The sequence below is a fragment of the Elaeis guineensis genome, chromosome 11 (genome assembly GCF_000442705.2).
Source record: "Elaeis guineensis isolate ETL-2024a chromosome 11, EG11, whole genome shotgun sequence".
NCBI lineage: Eukaryota > Viridiplantae > Streptophyta > Magnoliopsida > Arecales > Arecaceae > Elaeis > Elaeis guineensis.
In genome coordinates this window covers 26823634-26841255 of record NC_026003.2, presented here as the reverse complement: position 1 = coordinate 26841255, position 17622 = coordinate 26823634, and positions in this window count along the sequence as shown.

Here is a 17622-nt window from a genome sequence, read left to right as displayed (position 1 = left end):
CTTCAATCCGCCGGTTCATCTCCTGGAGCCTCCGGTCCAGGAAATCCTCTCGACTTCGAGTCTCGAGGGTCCTTTGGTAGAACGGGGGCAGGGATCTTCCAGGGGTGGAGTCGTGATCCGATTGAGGGCTCTCTACCCTCGGATTTGTTTTCCCGGGAAGGATGGGGCGGCTGGCCCAGGTGGCCCGCCCCGCCGCCGGGTTCTGGCATTCCGGAGATGCCCCTTCCGGATGCGCCGACGTCTGCGGTTGCTGCTGCTGCATTGCTTGTACGGCTTCAACGAGGCCTCTGACCTGCTGTGCCAGCAAGTCAAATTGCTCCGCACTGACCGCCGCCGCCGGAGGGGGAGGAGGAGGAGGCTGAGAAACTGGAGGGGAGGCCGGAGCCTGAGATCTGGCCGCGGAGGCCGTGGACCGTCGGGTGGACGCCTTGCACGGAGGCATCGAGAGTCGATCTCGCGGGGGAAGATTAGGAGTGGGTGACGGGGAGACGATCGGAGACGGCTCTGTTGAACACTCCTTTAAGAACAAGGGTGCTGCGAAGACACAGCCCTCCTTCTAGCACCAATCCTGTTGGTGCAAAAATCTGCTTGCGCCGGAGAAGCTGGAGTTGGGGAAGCCGCGGTCGCCGTCGGGACCTGCAAAGGAAGTCTAAACCGGAGGTGGGGTTGCTCCGGCAAGACCCTCCGACTTTCAAGTCAGTTCTCTGCCTCAACAAGAATGGAGTGCTCGAACGGAGAATTTAGCAGAGTTTTGAGATAAAAAATGAGCTTAGAGAATAACGTATCTGGGTCCCCCTTTTATAGGTGGGGGAGGTAACGGATTGATGGCGACGTTTGTAACCGTCAGGTAGTGGGCCGCCCTTAGTCAGGAGGAATCTACTGCGAAGAGTAGTGGAGCGGAGCCGTGGCCATCACTGGGGCGTGCCACGTGGAATCTGCCGTGGGAAGTGGGATGCAGATGCTGTGGCATCTTGCCAGTGGATGGAAGAATCGTGCGATATCTGCTGCAGGAGGTGGAGCAGGATCGCGGCCGTTTATCGTGGCCTGTCAGGCAGTAATGGAGCCGCGTGGGCGCGGGATCCGCCGCAGAGAGTGGAGCAGTGTTGCGACCGTTACTGCGGCTTGTCAGGGAGTGATGGAGCTGCGCGGAGTCCACCGCAGGAAGTGGAGCAGGATCGTGGCCGTGATTGTGGCCTGGGAGTGCAGATCTGCTGGCTGAAGCTCGGCAGCGATTGGAGTTCGGCCCTCGTATGGATCCGGGCGGAGTCCTCCTTGCGATCGGGGTCGTGGGTGGAGCCCGGCTCCCGTGGGGGTCCGGACGGAGTCCGGACATAGCCTGTCTGTGGCCGTCGAAGTTGAAGATGGAGTCCGGCTCTCGTAGGAGCCCGGACGAAGTCCCCCCGTGATTAGAGTCGAAGGAGAGGTCCGGCTCCCGTAGGAGTCCGCTTGCAGTTGACGTTGTTGGCAGAGTCCGGCTCCTGTAGGAGTCCGGACGGAGGCTACTGGCAGCTATCGGAGCTGAGGATGAAGCTCGACTCCTGTAGGAGTCCGGGCGGAGTCTTCCAGCAATTAAAGCCAAAGGCGAAGTCCGGCTCCCGTAGGAGTCCGGACGAGACTTACCAGCGGTCGATGCTGAGGATGGAGCCCGGCTCCCGTAGGAGTCCGAGCGGAGCTGTCCTATAGTCGATGTCGGCGGCGGAGCCCGACTCCCGTAGGAGTCCGGGTGGAGCTGTCCTGCAGTCGATGTCGGTGGTGGAGCCCGGCTCCCGTAGAAGTCCGGGCGGAGCTGTCCTGCAGTCGATGTCGGCGACGGAGCCCGGCTCCCGTAGGAGTCCGGGCGGAGCTGCTCGTAACTGTTGGAGTTGTCGGTGATGGAGCCCGGCTCCCGTAGGAGTCCGGGCGGAGCTGTCATGTAGTCGATGTCGGCGACAGAGCCCGGCTCCCGTAGGAGTCCGGGCGGAGCTGTCCTGCAGTCGATGTCGGCGGTGGAGCCTGACTCCCGTAGGAGTCCGGGCGGAGCTGTCCTGCAGTCGATGTCGGCGGTGGAGCCCGGCTCCCGTAGGAGTCCGGGCGGAGCTGTCCTGCAGTCGATGTCGGCTCCCGTAGGAGTCCGGGCGGAGCTGCTCGTAACTGTTGGAGTTGTCGGTGACGGAGCCCGGCTCCCGTAGGAGTTGGGCGGAGCTGTCATGTAGTCGATGTCGGCGGTGGAGCCCGGCTCCCGTAGGAGTCCGGGCGGAGCTGTCCTGCAGTCGATGTCGGCGGCGGAGCCCGGCTCCCGTAGGAGTCCGGGCGGAGCTGTCCTGCAGTCAATGTCGGCGGCGGAGCCCGGCTCCCGTAGGAGTCCGGGCGGAGCTGCTCGTAACTGTTGGAGTTGTCGGTGATGGAGCCGGCTCCCGTAGGAGTCCGAGTGGAGCTGTCATGTAGTCGATGTCGGCGGCGGAGCCCGGCTCCCGTAGAAGTCCGGGCGGAGCTGCTCGTAACTGTTGGAGTTGTCGGTGACGGAGCCCGGCTCCCGTAGGAGTTCGGGCGGAGCTGTCATGTAGTCGATGTCGGCGGTGGAGCCCGGCTCCCGTAGGAGTCCGGGCGGAGCTGTCCTACAGTCGATGTCGGCGGAGGAGCCCGGCTCCTGTAGGAGTCCGGGCGGAGCTGTCCTGCAGTCGATGTCGGCGGCGGAGCCCGGCTCCCGTAGGAGTCCGGGCGGAGCTGCTCGTAACTGTTGGTAGTCGATTCCGCTGAGGATTTCAGCTGTAGGTATTTTATACCCAACATGTCTTTATGCCATGCCTAGGTATGAACCAAAATATGGGTTCATGTGCACAAGATTCCATGATGGTTTCAGGTCTAAGGATCACTTGCACAACTCCCACTCAGAGAATCATCTTTGAAATGCAAATAAGGCTTCCATTAGATGTTCTCTTTTATCGAGTCAATTTAGTTGACTCATTTCTCAAATGAGCACCCACATCCTTGTATTAGTGTCTCACACAAGTGGCTAGTGAGATCTGACATCTTCTCCATTGAGCATACATAGAATGTGTCAATCTATCTGAAACATTGATCTCCGACTCAATGCTCCTACGATCAGGAATATTTAAGATTATGATTTTAGAATTTTAGGTCTCACTAGCATGACCCATTCATGTCTCCTAAAATTATTATCCTAATCTTTGAGATTCATCATAATCTTAAACATATTAAGATGTAGCTAATATGATGAATCAACGTCTCAAATAATAAATATCGTTTCATGAGTTAGAAAATTTTAAAGAAAGTCCCATCGCAACACACTTACGATTAACTTATAGGGTATTCTTCTTTCAATATCCTACTTGCACTAAAGTCAATCGCCTTTGTATCTCATACAATCAAAATGGTGATCATATAGCTACTGTGGTATGTTCTTAGTGAATAGATCTGCTATATTGTCCTTTCTATCTACTTGTTCAAAGATAACATCTTATCTTTTATGAGGTGAAAATGTCTGAGGATGTGCTTGGATCTATAATGAGACCTAGGTTCCTTATGTTGAATAACGGCTCCAGTATTATCACTATAGAGTGGCACCGGTCCTTCAATCTTAGGAACGACTCTTAAATCCATGATGAGTTTCTTCATCCAGACAGCTTCCTTAATGGCTTCACTAGCAGCAACATACTCTAGCTCAGTAGTTGAGTCAGCTACTATCTACTGCTTGGAACTCTTCCAACTCACTACTCCATCATTAGGATAAACACATATCTTGATATTGACTTGCTATCATCTTCTTTCCAATGATCCTTCCTTAGATCAGCCAGAAATCTACTAGCTATGCCCAAAGCAGAAGCTACATCAGGCTTGGTACATAGCATAGCATACATAATTGATCCCACAGCCGAAGCATAAGAGATTTCATTCATCCTTTTCCTCTCTTCTGGTGTCTTAAGACATATTTTCTTAGAGAGACGTATACCATAACTTACAGACAAGTAACCTTTCTTACTTACCTCCATATTAAATCTCTTTAATATGAAATCTATGTACCGTGATTGGGATAAGCCTAACATCCTTTTAGATCTATCTCTATAGATCTTTATATCCAGTATATAGGATGCTTCACCCAAGTTTTTCATGAAAAACTTATTCGATAGCTAAGTCTTGACCGATTGCATCATTGGGATATCATTCCCAATGAGCAGTATGTCACCAACATATAGAACCAAGAAGATAATAATACTCTCACTTGTCTTCTTATATACACATGATTCATCCATATTTTTGATAAAGCAAACTCTTTGACTGTCATATCAAATCGGATGTTCCAACCTCTCGAAATCTACTTCAATTCATAGATGGATCTTATTAGCCTACATACTTGATTTGCTCTCCCACTTGAGACAAATCTCTCTGGCTGAGTCATATAGACCACTTCCTCTAGATTACTATTGAAAATCGATCTTGACATCCATTTGTCAAATTTCATAATCGTAGTATGCTGCTATAGCAAGCAAAATCCGGATGGACTTGAGCATAGCCACTGGTGAGAAGGTTTCATCATAGTAATTCCTTGCCTTTAACTGAAACCCTTTGCCACTAACCTAACTTTGTAGGTTTCTCTTTGGCTATCTACTCTGATCTTCCTTTTGAAGATCCACTTGCACCTTATTGGGGTCACACCCTCAGGTGCATCAACCAAGGTCTATACTTGGTTGGTATACATCAAGTCCATCTCAGATTTCATAGCTTCCAGTCATCTGTTTGAGTCTCTACTCATGACAGCTTCCGAATAGGTCAGTGAATCAATATTTTGAATGATGTTGATCGAATTATCATTCTCAATGATAAAATTATATCTCAGAGATGCTTGACGCACTCTATCTGACCTTCGGAGAGAAGGTGTGTATTGTGGATGTACCTCATCTTTGGATACTTTTGATTGACGATCTTTTTGTGGTCCAACCATTAATATTTCTGGATCGATTTGTAGATCATGAACTTTATAAGTTCAATATTCCTCTCACTGCCTCTTTCTTGGATAAATTCATATTTCAAGAAAGTAGCATGCCTACTAACAAACACCTTTTGTTCAGTAGGGTGGTAGAAATAATATCCACTAATTTCTTTAAGATACTCTACAAACCTACATTTGTCTAATCTAGCACTAAGCTTATATCCAAAAAATATTTTTTGACATAAGTAGGACAGCCCTAAATCTTAAGATATTTAAGATTAGACTTCCTTCCATTCTATATCTCATATGGAGTACTCACAATAGATTTTGAAGGCATTCTGTTTAATATATATGTGACAGTCTCTAGGGCATTATCCTTAGAAAGATATTGAGAGATCAATGAAGCATATCATGGACCGCATCATATCCATCATAGTACGATTTCTCCTTTCTGCTACACTATTTAACTGAGGCATATTAGGAGGGGTCCATTCAGAGAGAATACCTTTACTTTTAAGATGATCAAAAAATTCAATGAATAAGTATTCTCCTCCTCGATCAGATCGAAGAAGTTTGATACTTTTTTCAGTTTATTTTACGACCATATCTTGGTACTCCTTGAACTTATCAAAGTCTTCGAATTTATCTTTCATAATATACACATATCTGAACCTTAATAAATCATCTGTAAAGATAGGAGTATCTTCTTCTGGCCTGAGTTGTTATCGATCCATATACATCTATATGACTAGAGCTAACAACTCACTTATCCTTTCTCCATATCCAAAAAATAGAATCTTGATCATCTTACCCATGAGACAAGATTTATAAGTTTTCAATGATTCATAATCATTTGGGTCCAAGAATTCTTCTTTGTATAACTTGTTTATCCTTGACTCACTAATATGACCGGGGCAACAATGCCAGAGATATGTGACATTCATATTTTTTCTCTTTTTTTTTCATATTTCTTTCAATATAAAAATATTTTTATTGAGTGTAAGAATTAAAAGATTTTTATCAATATAACCACTACTATAAAATTTATTAGAAAAAAAATGGAGCATCTATTTTTCATTAGCTTTATTTCATAACCTTGTTTTAATAACAAAAGTATAGAAATAATATTTCTAATGATCCTTGGCATGTAATAATAGTCTTTTAATTCTAAAATTTTATCTGAAGGTAAATCAAGCATACAGGTTCCCATTGTCTCTGCGCTAATGGACTCTCCACTTGCGCCATAAAGCTCGAGGTCATCTCTTTTCAGATCTTTGATATTCTGTAGTTACAGTAACGAACTATAAAAGTATGATCCACATGTAGTATCCAATACCCAAATATCAGAGTCTGAATCACTCAATAAAAAATAGGTCTGTATCATATACACATCTTTTGGTATTACACTTGCACCCTACTTCAATCTTACAAGATTATTCTTGCAATTATACACTCAATTTTTAAATTTATCATAAATAATATCCATACGAACATCATTACCTTCTCATTATTACTAATCAAATTAAAATAAAAAATATCCAGAATATTAGAGTTCTTTTTCGATATAAACCTAATTTGTAAGTTTCTCAACCAATCCACATAGTTGGATTGGTCAACATAATTTTATCTATGATATCATGGAGTGAAAATAAAGAAGTCATAATGTAGACTTAAATCTACATAAAATAATAGTATAAGCAGACCACTCATGTTTGACATGTATAACTAGATGAAGATTTTTAAAACTAGTTATGTCTCCCACTATTTTATCAGATACCATAGCCCTCTCCTATGATAAACGAGATATATTTTATATTTATCTTAGTGAGATTGAGATCCTAATTCTTCATAACGATCTTGCGTTAACATAACAAACCCTTATGAGTTCATAGGTAGGAAACTCTTTTCAATTACATCTCATACAATTCTCAATATTTTATCTTAGCCTCTAAAATATTATTAGCCTTGTGTTAACACAACAAGCTATAATATTTTAGTTAAGTAAGACCCTTTATTTTAATACAGTCAAAATCAAATATAATTATTCTTGTATTAGCACAACAAAGCAGTATATCCAAAATTATCGTAAGCATCTTTTATGCATCAGAATTATGTTATATCAATCCTTATGACAAGCCTTATGGTAACACAATAAACTAGCTATAGTTCATGATGTAACGTTAACCTAGCATGAAGGAAGGCCCTTAGTAGTGTTTAAAATACTAAGCTACCTTCATTCAAGATTCGAACTAATCTAATTAGCTAGAAAAGTATTAAGATTGGTGGGGATCCCCCCATTGCTTTTCTTAGACACCAATAAAATTGGCCAGATCAGCAATGGAATCAATTAAATAACCACCGCACTTGAAACACTCCTTAGACACCAATTGATTAATCAATTCAAGAAAATAGATCAGCTTCTGGTTCACAACACTATGACTTAATATGATTTTTATGAGGGCTTTAATGATCTCAAACACATCCTAATTTAATCTATCATAAGAATGCACTATAATAGTTGTATCTTAATAATCATAATAACTAATTATGACATCTTATCATATCTTTGAGATATGGAAATAGAATCGTACAATATGATTATAACTAAACATCTCAAGCATATCATATATGCATGAAGTTCTAATAATATGTATGAATATAAAATACTCTTTTCATGGTTCTTCTTCTTGGAACATCACAGTGACACCCCTACACGCCATAAAAGTACCCTATTGAATAGGAAGAGAGGATCTCTGAACCCTACTTACTCTTATGACCGGACAGCCTGGTAATGAACTTCAATTAAAGTACTAAGTTACTAAAAAAATTTACACATACATCATACATTTTATATTTAAAACATATCTCTAAGACATGATAGGGTTTGGATGTTCAATCGTGTTCAACCCTTGACCCGACTTGAACCAAACCAAAAACTCATGCTTGATCACAATCAAGATAATAATTTAATCTTTGATGACATAAATCAAGATAGGCTCTGACACCACTGTTGGATTCTGATAGCACAGCGGAAGGGTTAGGTGTTCAAAATTTTTATTCAAAACACCCAATGCACCGGAAGCCCTAATGCCCAGAAACTCTTGACTATAATAATCAAAGCATAATAAATATAAATTAAGATAAAAAAATATCTGTAGTACTAATCCTAATTTTTACAAAGCATCCAAGTGTCTGCCCTCCAATGGTGATCTACATAGAAATTAAACCAAAGACAGCACTCCTTCACTTTGCTTCAAGAGTTCTAGTCCCTAGAACTCGACTAGCCTCATACCGGTCAAGTTTCTTCAAGAACCTGACCTCACCCTCTAAGAACCTCCTCTAAACTTCTGATTCTCCTTCTTTAAGACCCTTACAACCCTTGTTAAGACCAGATAAGGCTTTGTCTTAAATCCCAAAGCCTTGTCCTAAAACTAAGATAGGTTGTAAGAAAGAAAGGAGAGCAACAGGAGAGAAGTTAGAAACCCCTCTTAGATTCATCAGATACCCAGCACCCCAGCCTATTTATAGCCACCAGAGGGATGCCAAAAGAGAGGGATATGCCTTATCCAAAAGGCATATCTGATCTGATTATCAGAGATAAGAGTTCCTTCAAGCAGAAGGACTCTTATCCATGATACGTCGATCAGCACCCTGGTCTGCGCACATACAACCAAAAAAGGGATGTTTTCACATTCCTTTCCAAATCAGAAAAATCTTCAAAAATCCAAGTAGATTGGAAATTCAATCTAGATTCCAAAAAATTAAAAATGGTGATACGATTCTCATGGAAGGATGCTATCCTCACACCACTTCACGCGAGTGCTGATCACCATGCGTGCATGCATCAGGACCGACTTATGGCATTCGTTTGACATCCAGATAAGTCTCAAAAAATTCCAAACAAATTATCAAAAATATCTTATCAAATGTAGAATATTATCACCAAAAATTATTCCAACATAAAAGCATTTTATAGGGAGAAAGACTCTCCAAATCATGGAGAGATGCAATGCTTCTGCATGCACGTGCGAGACATCCTTCTTTTTCTAATTTTTTATCTTCCTCAAAAATTCCAAAAAAAAATATATCTCATGCTTTGAGATATGTATCAGAGGATGGAAGGTGATGTGGACTATCCACACATATTTTAATCCTACAAAAAAATAATATTTTTTCTTCTGCCCACGCCAACACTTGTATGCAGAACCTGTTTTGCACCAAGAGTCCACCATAACTTGGACTCTTCATAATTGGTGTTAACATGAGATGTGGTGCCCCAATTTAGGCTGCTTCCAGGTAATATGATCTGACCTAAATGTCTACCAAATTGGGCTAGCTAATTAGCAAGGGATGGGACCAAATTGGTCTCCAAAGGAGCAAGGGTTTCCACACGTGCTAGTATGCTTACCGGAACCCTGATTGAATCCAAAAGTCCAATCAACCTTTTTCAAAAGGATCCTTGGCCAATTTTTATATGTGTGTGACCCATTGGGTTCACATCTAGCTAGCAGTAGGTTCGGGTATAAGTTCATCAAATTTGATTAGATTTCAATCTAATTGATTTAGGTCAAATCAAGCTAATCTGAGTTTAACAATTAAAATCCTTTCTAATTGACGGTCGAATTAAACTCTTTAATTTGATCAAAAATTTATAAATCAAGATTGATATCTAGCAATATATCATGACTACCCAGAAGATGTAGAATTTGATGAAAATATCAAATCTACCTTTCAGTGGAAAATTATCGTGTAATTCAATCCTTCGATCATCCTTGCACCCTGAATATGTTCATGAGTATGGAATCATGTCAAACTCAAATATATATTCATATTGATTCTTAATTAACCAATGATGACTCCAATAAAGAAACTTAGAAACTCTTTCTAATCTCCATCCTGCTTTTGGCCAAAAAATTTTTTAAGTCATCTAGGATTGAGAATACACAGGATGCGATCTCCTCTTACTAGGAGTGATCGATTCCATATTGACCTACTCATAACCTTCATACACACTCTACCATATCCAGAACACTCCATACATGTCTTAATGCCATGCCTGGATATGAACCAAAATATAGGTTCATGTGCACAAGATTCCATGGTGGTTTCAGGTCAAAGGATCACTTGCACAACTTTCACTTAGAGAACCATCTTTGACATGCAAATAAGGCTTCTATTAGATATTCTCTTTTATCGAGTCAATTCAGTGGACTCATTTCTCAAATGAGCACCTATATCCTTGTATTCGTCTCTCACACAAGTGGCTAGTGAGATCTGCCACCCTCTCCATTGAGCATACATAGGATGTGCCAGTCTATCTGAAACATTGATCTCTAACTCAATGCTCCTACGATCAAGAATATTTGAGATTAAAATTTTAAGATTTTAGATCTCACTAGTATGATCCATTCATGTCTCTTAAAATTATTATCCTAATCTTTGGGGTTCATCATAATCTTAGACATATTAAGATGCAGCTAATATGATGAATCAATACCTCAAATAATAAATATCATTTCATAAGTTGAAAAATTTTAAAGAAAATTCCATCGCAACACACTTACGATTGACTTATAGGGCACTCTTCTTTCATTAATTGGGTTAGACCTAGGGTTAGAAATCATTGATAATGGATCATGTTAGTAATTGATCAAATCTAATTAAAAGTTAATTCTAATTGGGTCAATTTCTTCTCTTGATCAATTTCAATAGTTATAGTTGGTCAAGTCAATGTCTTTGATTAGACCAATATGAACTTTGATCGTGGCTCCATGGTTGAATCTAAGTCTATAAGTTGATCAAATTGAAAATGACTAATCAATTAGTGTCTAAGATAAGTATGGCAGCTTTGATCAATGGTTATTAGTTGAGAGCTACTCACATAGATTGAGTCTATATCGAGTTAATAGCATATCCCTCCCATCAATCTCACTTACCTAGCCAACATGGTGAATCATGTTTGGATTAGATCACTTAATGATTGGAGTTGATCCATGCTAATTAAGAAATTAGTATGACTAATGTAGGTGTCCCTAGTTCAACTTATCTTGAGTTCTCTTTATGACTTGGTGAAGCCAGTAGGAGGATTCATGACTAGTTGGTTGGATCAGCTTATATCTGATCTTCTTAAATCTGACTTGGTGAAGTCAGTGGGAGAATTAAGATTAACTGATCAAATCTCATCTCATCTCTCAATTTAACTAATTAAATCCTCTAAAATTGTTAGATCCCTAAAATGAAATAATTATGGCGATAACTAGATCATAGCCTCTCATTAAGTTGGGTGATAATGAGTTTAATGGTTGAGATGATCATTGGAGGCACCACATGCCTGGTGCTCATCTGGCTGTCAGAATTATCATCCATAATATGTTATTTTAGTTGTGTCTTTCTGATGATGGTCAGGTTGAATGAGCCACACTCGGATCTGGTCACTCGTTTGTTAGATATACTAAATTTTGATATGTTAATGGTTGAATCTAACCAGAACCTTTAGTGGAGGCACCACACACCTGCTGAAGAGGTGTCTGAGGCAAAATTGAATACTAAAAATTATTTGATGAAATAATTGATTAAGAACCTACCCATGGGTACACAAGGGTTGGTCGAGCCACACTTGGGCCCATGTGCAGTCCATGTGGATTCTGAAACCCACTAAAGAATTAGCGTAATTTCTCAAATTAAAGGTAGAGACTATCAATTCGAATAAAATAGTGGGAGAACCTTTAGACTAAAATCTATGTCTGTAGGCTTAATCAATTCATATACTAATTAGGTTCTTGTTTTCATTTTTGCAGTTATGACCACCACCTTGTCGCTCTGATCATTATTAAATAGTGATAAATTGATGGGACCAAATTTTGATAGCTGGCATCAAAAGCTCAAAATAGTCCTGGAGCATGAATGGATCTTTTATGTATTGACAGATCCGGTACCTGAGGAGCCAGCTTCGAATGCACATAGCATGATCAGAGACACTTATCAGAAGTGGCTCAACGATCGAACTCGGTTTGTTTTATTATGCTGACGGTGATGAATGATGAGTTTAGCCACCATTTTGAGAATGCTCATCCACAGAATATGTTGCAAATATTGAATGAGTCCTTTGGCACACCCGACAACGTTGAGAGGCATAAGACTAATTGTGCCATCTTCAATGCTCGAATGAGGGAAGGAGCACCAGTCACTGATCATGTATTGTACATGATCGAGATGATTGAGTGCCTAAGCAAGATCGGCTTTTTCTTGCATGAGTAGTTGGGGAAAGATGCTATTTTAAACTCTCTACCCAAGTCCTACCTCCCTTTTCTTACTCATTTTCGAATGACAAAGCCTATAGTTAGCTATCATGATTTACTGGGGTTACTGCAAAATTTTGAGAAGGATCACCAGCTCCAAAAAGAGTCAGTGAATGTTGCTGGATAAGGTAATTATATGATAACACCTTGTAATTTCTCAATTTGTAATTCTACTATCTGGATATTAGATATCGAAGCCCTTTTAATATTTGCAATTCGTTACTGGGTTTGCAGGTCAGTAGGAGATTTGAAGAAGATAAAAGGTTCCTTAATGTTGGAGATGGAAGACCAGTTTTAGTTCTAGCGTTAGGGACTATTAAGCTTGTATTCAAGTCTTATATAATTGTTCTAAGTGAATGTCACTTTTATCCTTCCTTTTTCTTGAATATTATTTCTGTAGGCCTTTTGGCCATGTACGGTTATGAAATTTTAATAAAAAAAATAATTTTAATATCATTATGAATGATGTTAATGTGATGAATGGATAAAATTGAATAATAGTATTTACATATTATCACAATCTGTTAGTATAATGTACACATCCAACAAATAGCCTAGAGTTAGTGATGTCTCTGATATCTACCTTTGGCATTGTAGGTTAGGTCATGTTAACAAGAACAGAATAAATAGGTTGGCACAAGAGAGAATTCTTAAAGTCAGTGATTGTGAATCACTCCCAATCTATGAGTCATGTCTTCTTGAAAAAATGATCAAATCACCTTTCATGGAAAAAGGTGAGCGAGCCAGTGAAGTTCTAAATCTGATACATACTGATGTATGTGGATCGATGAACACTAGTGCCAGAGGTGGATATTATTATTTCATTACATTTATAGATGATCTATCGAGGTATGGGCACATCTACTTAATGACACATAAGTCAGACTCATTTAAAATATTCAAATGATTCCGTAATGAAGTAGAGAAACAAATTGGAAAGAGTATTAAAACTCTTCGATCCAACTGAGGAGAAGAATACCTCTCTAGTGAGTTTCTGACATACTTAGAAGATAATGGGATTCTTTCACAATGGATCCCTCCTGAAACACCATAGCATAATAGTGTATCGAAAAAGAGGAATCGAATCCTGTTAGACATGGTTCGGTCCATGATGGGCTTTGCAAGTCTGTCGATTTCTTTTTGGGGATACACATTCGAGTCGGCTTGTTATATTTTAAATAAAGTTTTGAGTAAGTCTATAAATGAAACACCATAAGAGATGTGGACAGGACATAAGCTAGCACTCTCTCACCTGAGGGTTTGGGGATGTCCGGCTTATGTCAAATGATTGAAAACTAACAAGCTTGGACCTAAGTCTAACAAATCTATTTGTAGGGTATCCAAAAGAGATCAAGGGATATTACTTCTATCTTGCTGATGAACAGAAGATGTTCATCAGTAATAGGACTGTCTTTTTAGAAAAGAAGTTCATTGGTGAAGGAACTAATGCCTCAAAGATTGAACTTGATGAAGTTCGATTGATAGAAGAACTAACGCAATCTAGTAAATTCATAGAGTCAGACTTGATTAGATCAAATCCGAAACTTATTATAGAAACATATTTAAGGAGATCCGGTAGAGTACCACGTCAACTTGATAGATACTACGATTTCTTAGTTCGAAATGGAGATCCAATTGAACTCGATGAGAACAATGAGGATCTGATCATCTATATGGATGCGATGCAGACATCTGACTCTGATAAGTGGCTGAAAGCCATGAAATTCGAAATGGAGTCCATGAAAATCAACAATATATGGACATTGGTTGACCCACCTGAAGGAGTAAAATCCATAGGGTGTAAGTGGATCTTCAAAAAAAGAGGGGCGCAGATGGGATGGTGGAGACCTACAAAGCTCGTCTGGTTGCCAAGGGTTACCATCAGTGTTATGGTATTGACTATGATGAGATATTTTCTCCTGTGGCAATACTCAAGTCTATTCAGATTATGCTTGTGATAGCAGCACATCTAGACTATGAAATCTGATAAATAGATGTGAAAATAACTTTCCTAAATGGAGAGCTAGAAGAAGTGGTGTATATGATACAACCTGAAGGTTTCATATCCACAGATGAGTCTAAGGTGTGCAAACTTCAAAGGTCCATCTATGGACTTAAGCAGGCATTTCGGAGTTGGAACATGTATTTTGATAAAGTAATCAGAACAAATGGGTTAATAACTCTATGATAGTATTTCTTGTTTGGTATGTCGATGACATTCTCTTAATCGAAAATGACATCCCTGCATTACAGAGAATAAAAATTTGATTGTCATCACAGTTCTCCGTGAAAGACTTGGGAGAAGCATCTTTCATCCTTGGGATGAAGATCTATAGAGATAGATCTAAAAGATTGTTTGGATTATCTCAGTCGGTGTACATTGATACTGTACTGAAAAGATTCAGCATGGAAAATTTCAAAAAAGGTTATCTTTCGATAGGCCAAGAAATTTCTCTCTCAAAGAGTGATTGTCCGACAACTCTTTAAGAGAAAGCGTATGAGTAGAATTCTATATACTTCGACAGTGGAATTTATTATGTACGTCATGGCATGTATGTGATCGGATATGGCATACTCATTAGGAGTAGTGAGCAGATACCAGTCTGATCTAGGTGAGAATCACTGGAAGGTCGTAAAGATCATCCTTAAGTATTTAAGAAATACTAAGGATTAGTGGCTTATCTATAAAGAATTGACTTAAAATTTATGGAATTTACAGACTCCAATTTTTAATCAGATCACGATGATAGCCAGAGGATGTCAGGATATATTTATACCCTGAACGATGGAGCAATCTACTGAAAAAATTTCAAGCATCACACTGTGGCCGACTCAATTTGTGAAGTGAAATATATCGCGGCATCTGATATTACGAAGAAAACTGTGTAGCTACAAAAGTTCATCAACGAGCTCAGAGTGGCACCCTCACTTGATGGCCCCATCTTGTTGCACTGCGATAGTACTGGTGCCATTGCTCAAGTGAAGGAACTGAAGTCACATCAGCGGACCAAGCACATTTTGCGTCGCTACCATCTGGTCTGAGAGATCGTAGATCGAGGTGACATCGAGTTTCAGAAGATCGACGGAAAAGAGAACTTAATCGACCCATTTACTAAAGCCCTCGGCATCAAGGAGTTCGAAGACTACAAATCAAAGATAGGTATACGATTCTGCACTGATGGGCTTTAGTCCAAGTGGGAGTTATTGAGAATTGTGTCCCAAAGCCAATCATCAGCCTGTTGACAGTTGTACTTATCATTATAATTGTATATAAATTATTAAATTAATAAATATTATTTGATTTTTCATCACTATGTACATCTCATTTTGAACTCCTGTCATGTAATGAAGTCCTTAGGACTATTTGATTCGATATAGGAGGATATATCGTTTAGTCTTTAAATGAGTTCACGATCAAATAATATGCTATTACTAGAATGATAGATATATCAAGTGTAGGTCGTTGTGTGCCATATAGATTGATTGTCCTCTTAACCAAAGAGCATGGAGACGTTGGTATAGTATGCAGGTGAAAAATAAGAGTACATTTTACTAAATGTGACCAACTCTGGAGCACTCTGCTGTGAAGAGTCACTTCAAAGGGATATAGGTATAAGTGTCCCTCCAACCTGAGATCACCACGATGACTTGCAAGCAACTCACTATGCTTTGGTGTCGGACTACCTGAATTTCTTATTCAGCAATGAAAGATTTTTGAGTATAGTCAAGTACTTGTGAAGTCAGTGTGTAAGTCAAGATGGAATTGACCCCTTCGAATAAGTAGGAGTTAATATATCAGTGTGTTATAATTCAAAAAAATCTTGGTCGGGGTAATCCGTGTGATGGATTTTAAAAATTGAAATACAATGTGAATGACCATATCAGGGTTAGCAGTTAAATCCTAGGCCATCTTGAGCATTTGGATCAAAGGGATGAATTATATGGTAACTATATTCAAATAGGTTCTTGAGTGTTGCTTAACATACTTTCGGCCTATCCGGATGTCGGATATCATTGCTCGATGGTTACTCCGATTGGTATAAGAATCAATTTCTGTGTTATCGACTTAGGTTTGAACCTATGAGGTCACGCATATTAAAAGTTCTTCTCTGATCACTTGGCTAATTTGAAGAGTCCCAGTCAACAGAGACTCTAGTGAAAAGTCCCACTTGATGGGGACTCTGCTGAAGAGTCCCACTGGATGGGCACTCTAGAGAAGAGTCCCACTAGACTTGGACTCTATCATTAATAGAAGATTAATTAATGATTAGATTATTAATTAGCTCAATTTGATTGAGCATTAAAGTCTGGATCATGTCTGATTGAATTTGATTCAATCAGGTCAAGTCTGATTAGGTTATGAGATGACCTAATCGGTAAGAGAAAAATGATCCTGATTTGATCGGATCTATGGCTTAATTAATTTATTAATTTGATCAAATTTAATTAAAATTATAAGAGCCTAATTAGATTAAGTTTATCATATTTTATTTGGATCTAATTAGATTGGGTTTGAAAGAAATCTAATTGATTAAACCCTAGAGTCCCAAATGAGTAGGACTCTATCCCTTGCGCCACCTAAATTATCTCACGTCTTTCGTCACCATACAAAATCAGTTTATACATGATAAAATTAAAAAATAATCCTTCTTTTGTCACTTATTAAGGATAGGAATTGGTTGGTTTTGATTTGAATTCAAATTGATTTGACTTTCAACTTAAAACCTTATCCATATCCTTCTACACCACATTGGCTGCTTTTGAAGGGGTCTATTGTGTATGAGAAAAGGAGATCTTTTCAACTAATTTTTATATTTAATTTTTTTTGATAAGTCTCTCTTTAAGTTTGATAAGGGTGAGAAAAAGTTGGAGTCGAATTAAAATTCAAAAGAGTTTGAATTGCAACAAACTCCAGCCCTTATCCTATTTTATCTAGTTTGTGCGACAACCATAAAAAGGCCATAAATTTGTGTGCCAAGAGAAGTGAGATCTTCACCACGAGATACCAAAGAGAAAAAGGGGGTTTTCTTCCTCCTTCACATGAATAAAAGAGGAGATCGTTCTCTTCTTGGGTGAGAGACCTAGAACTGTTTTAGGTTTTTGAGTGAGGAAAAAACTAAAGAAAAGAGAGTCTCCATCTAAATTTTTTTCACCATCCACCAACTTTCTCTGATCCATCTTTAATATCAAAAAGATTCAAGGTGATCGAAGAAGGAGATCAAGTCAGATCTGCCATCAGAAGCCGACTACGCGAGTTAGCACTCCCACAGAGGGCTGATTGATCTTAGGAGCTTCATATAGACCATCCGTAAAGGCCGGATGCTTATGCAGCTACTCGGTATCAGTGAGAGCTTTATATCACACTTATCAATAGTAGAGATCATCAACCCATGAAAA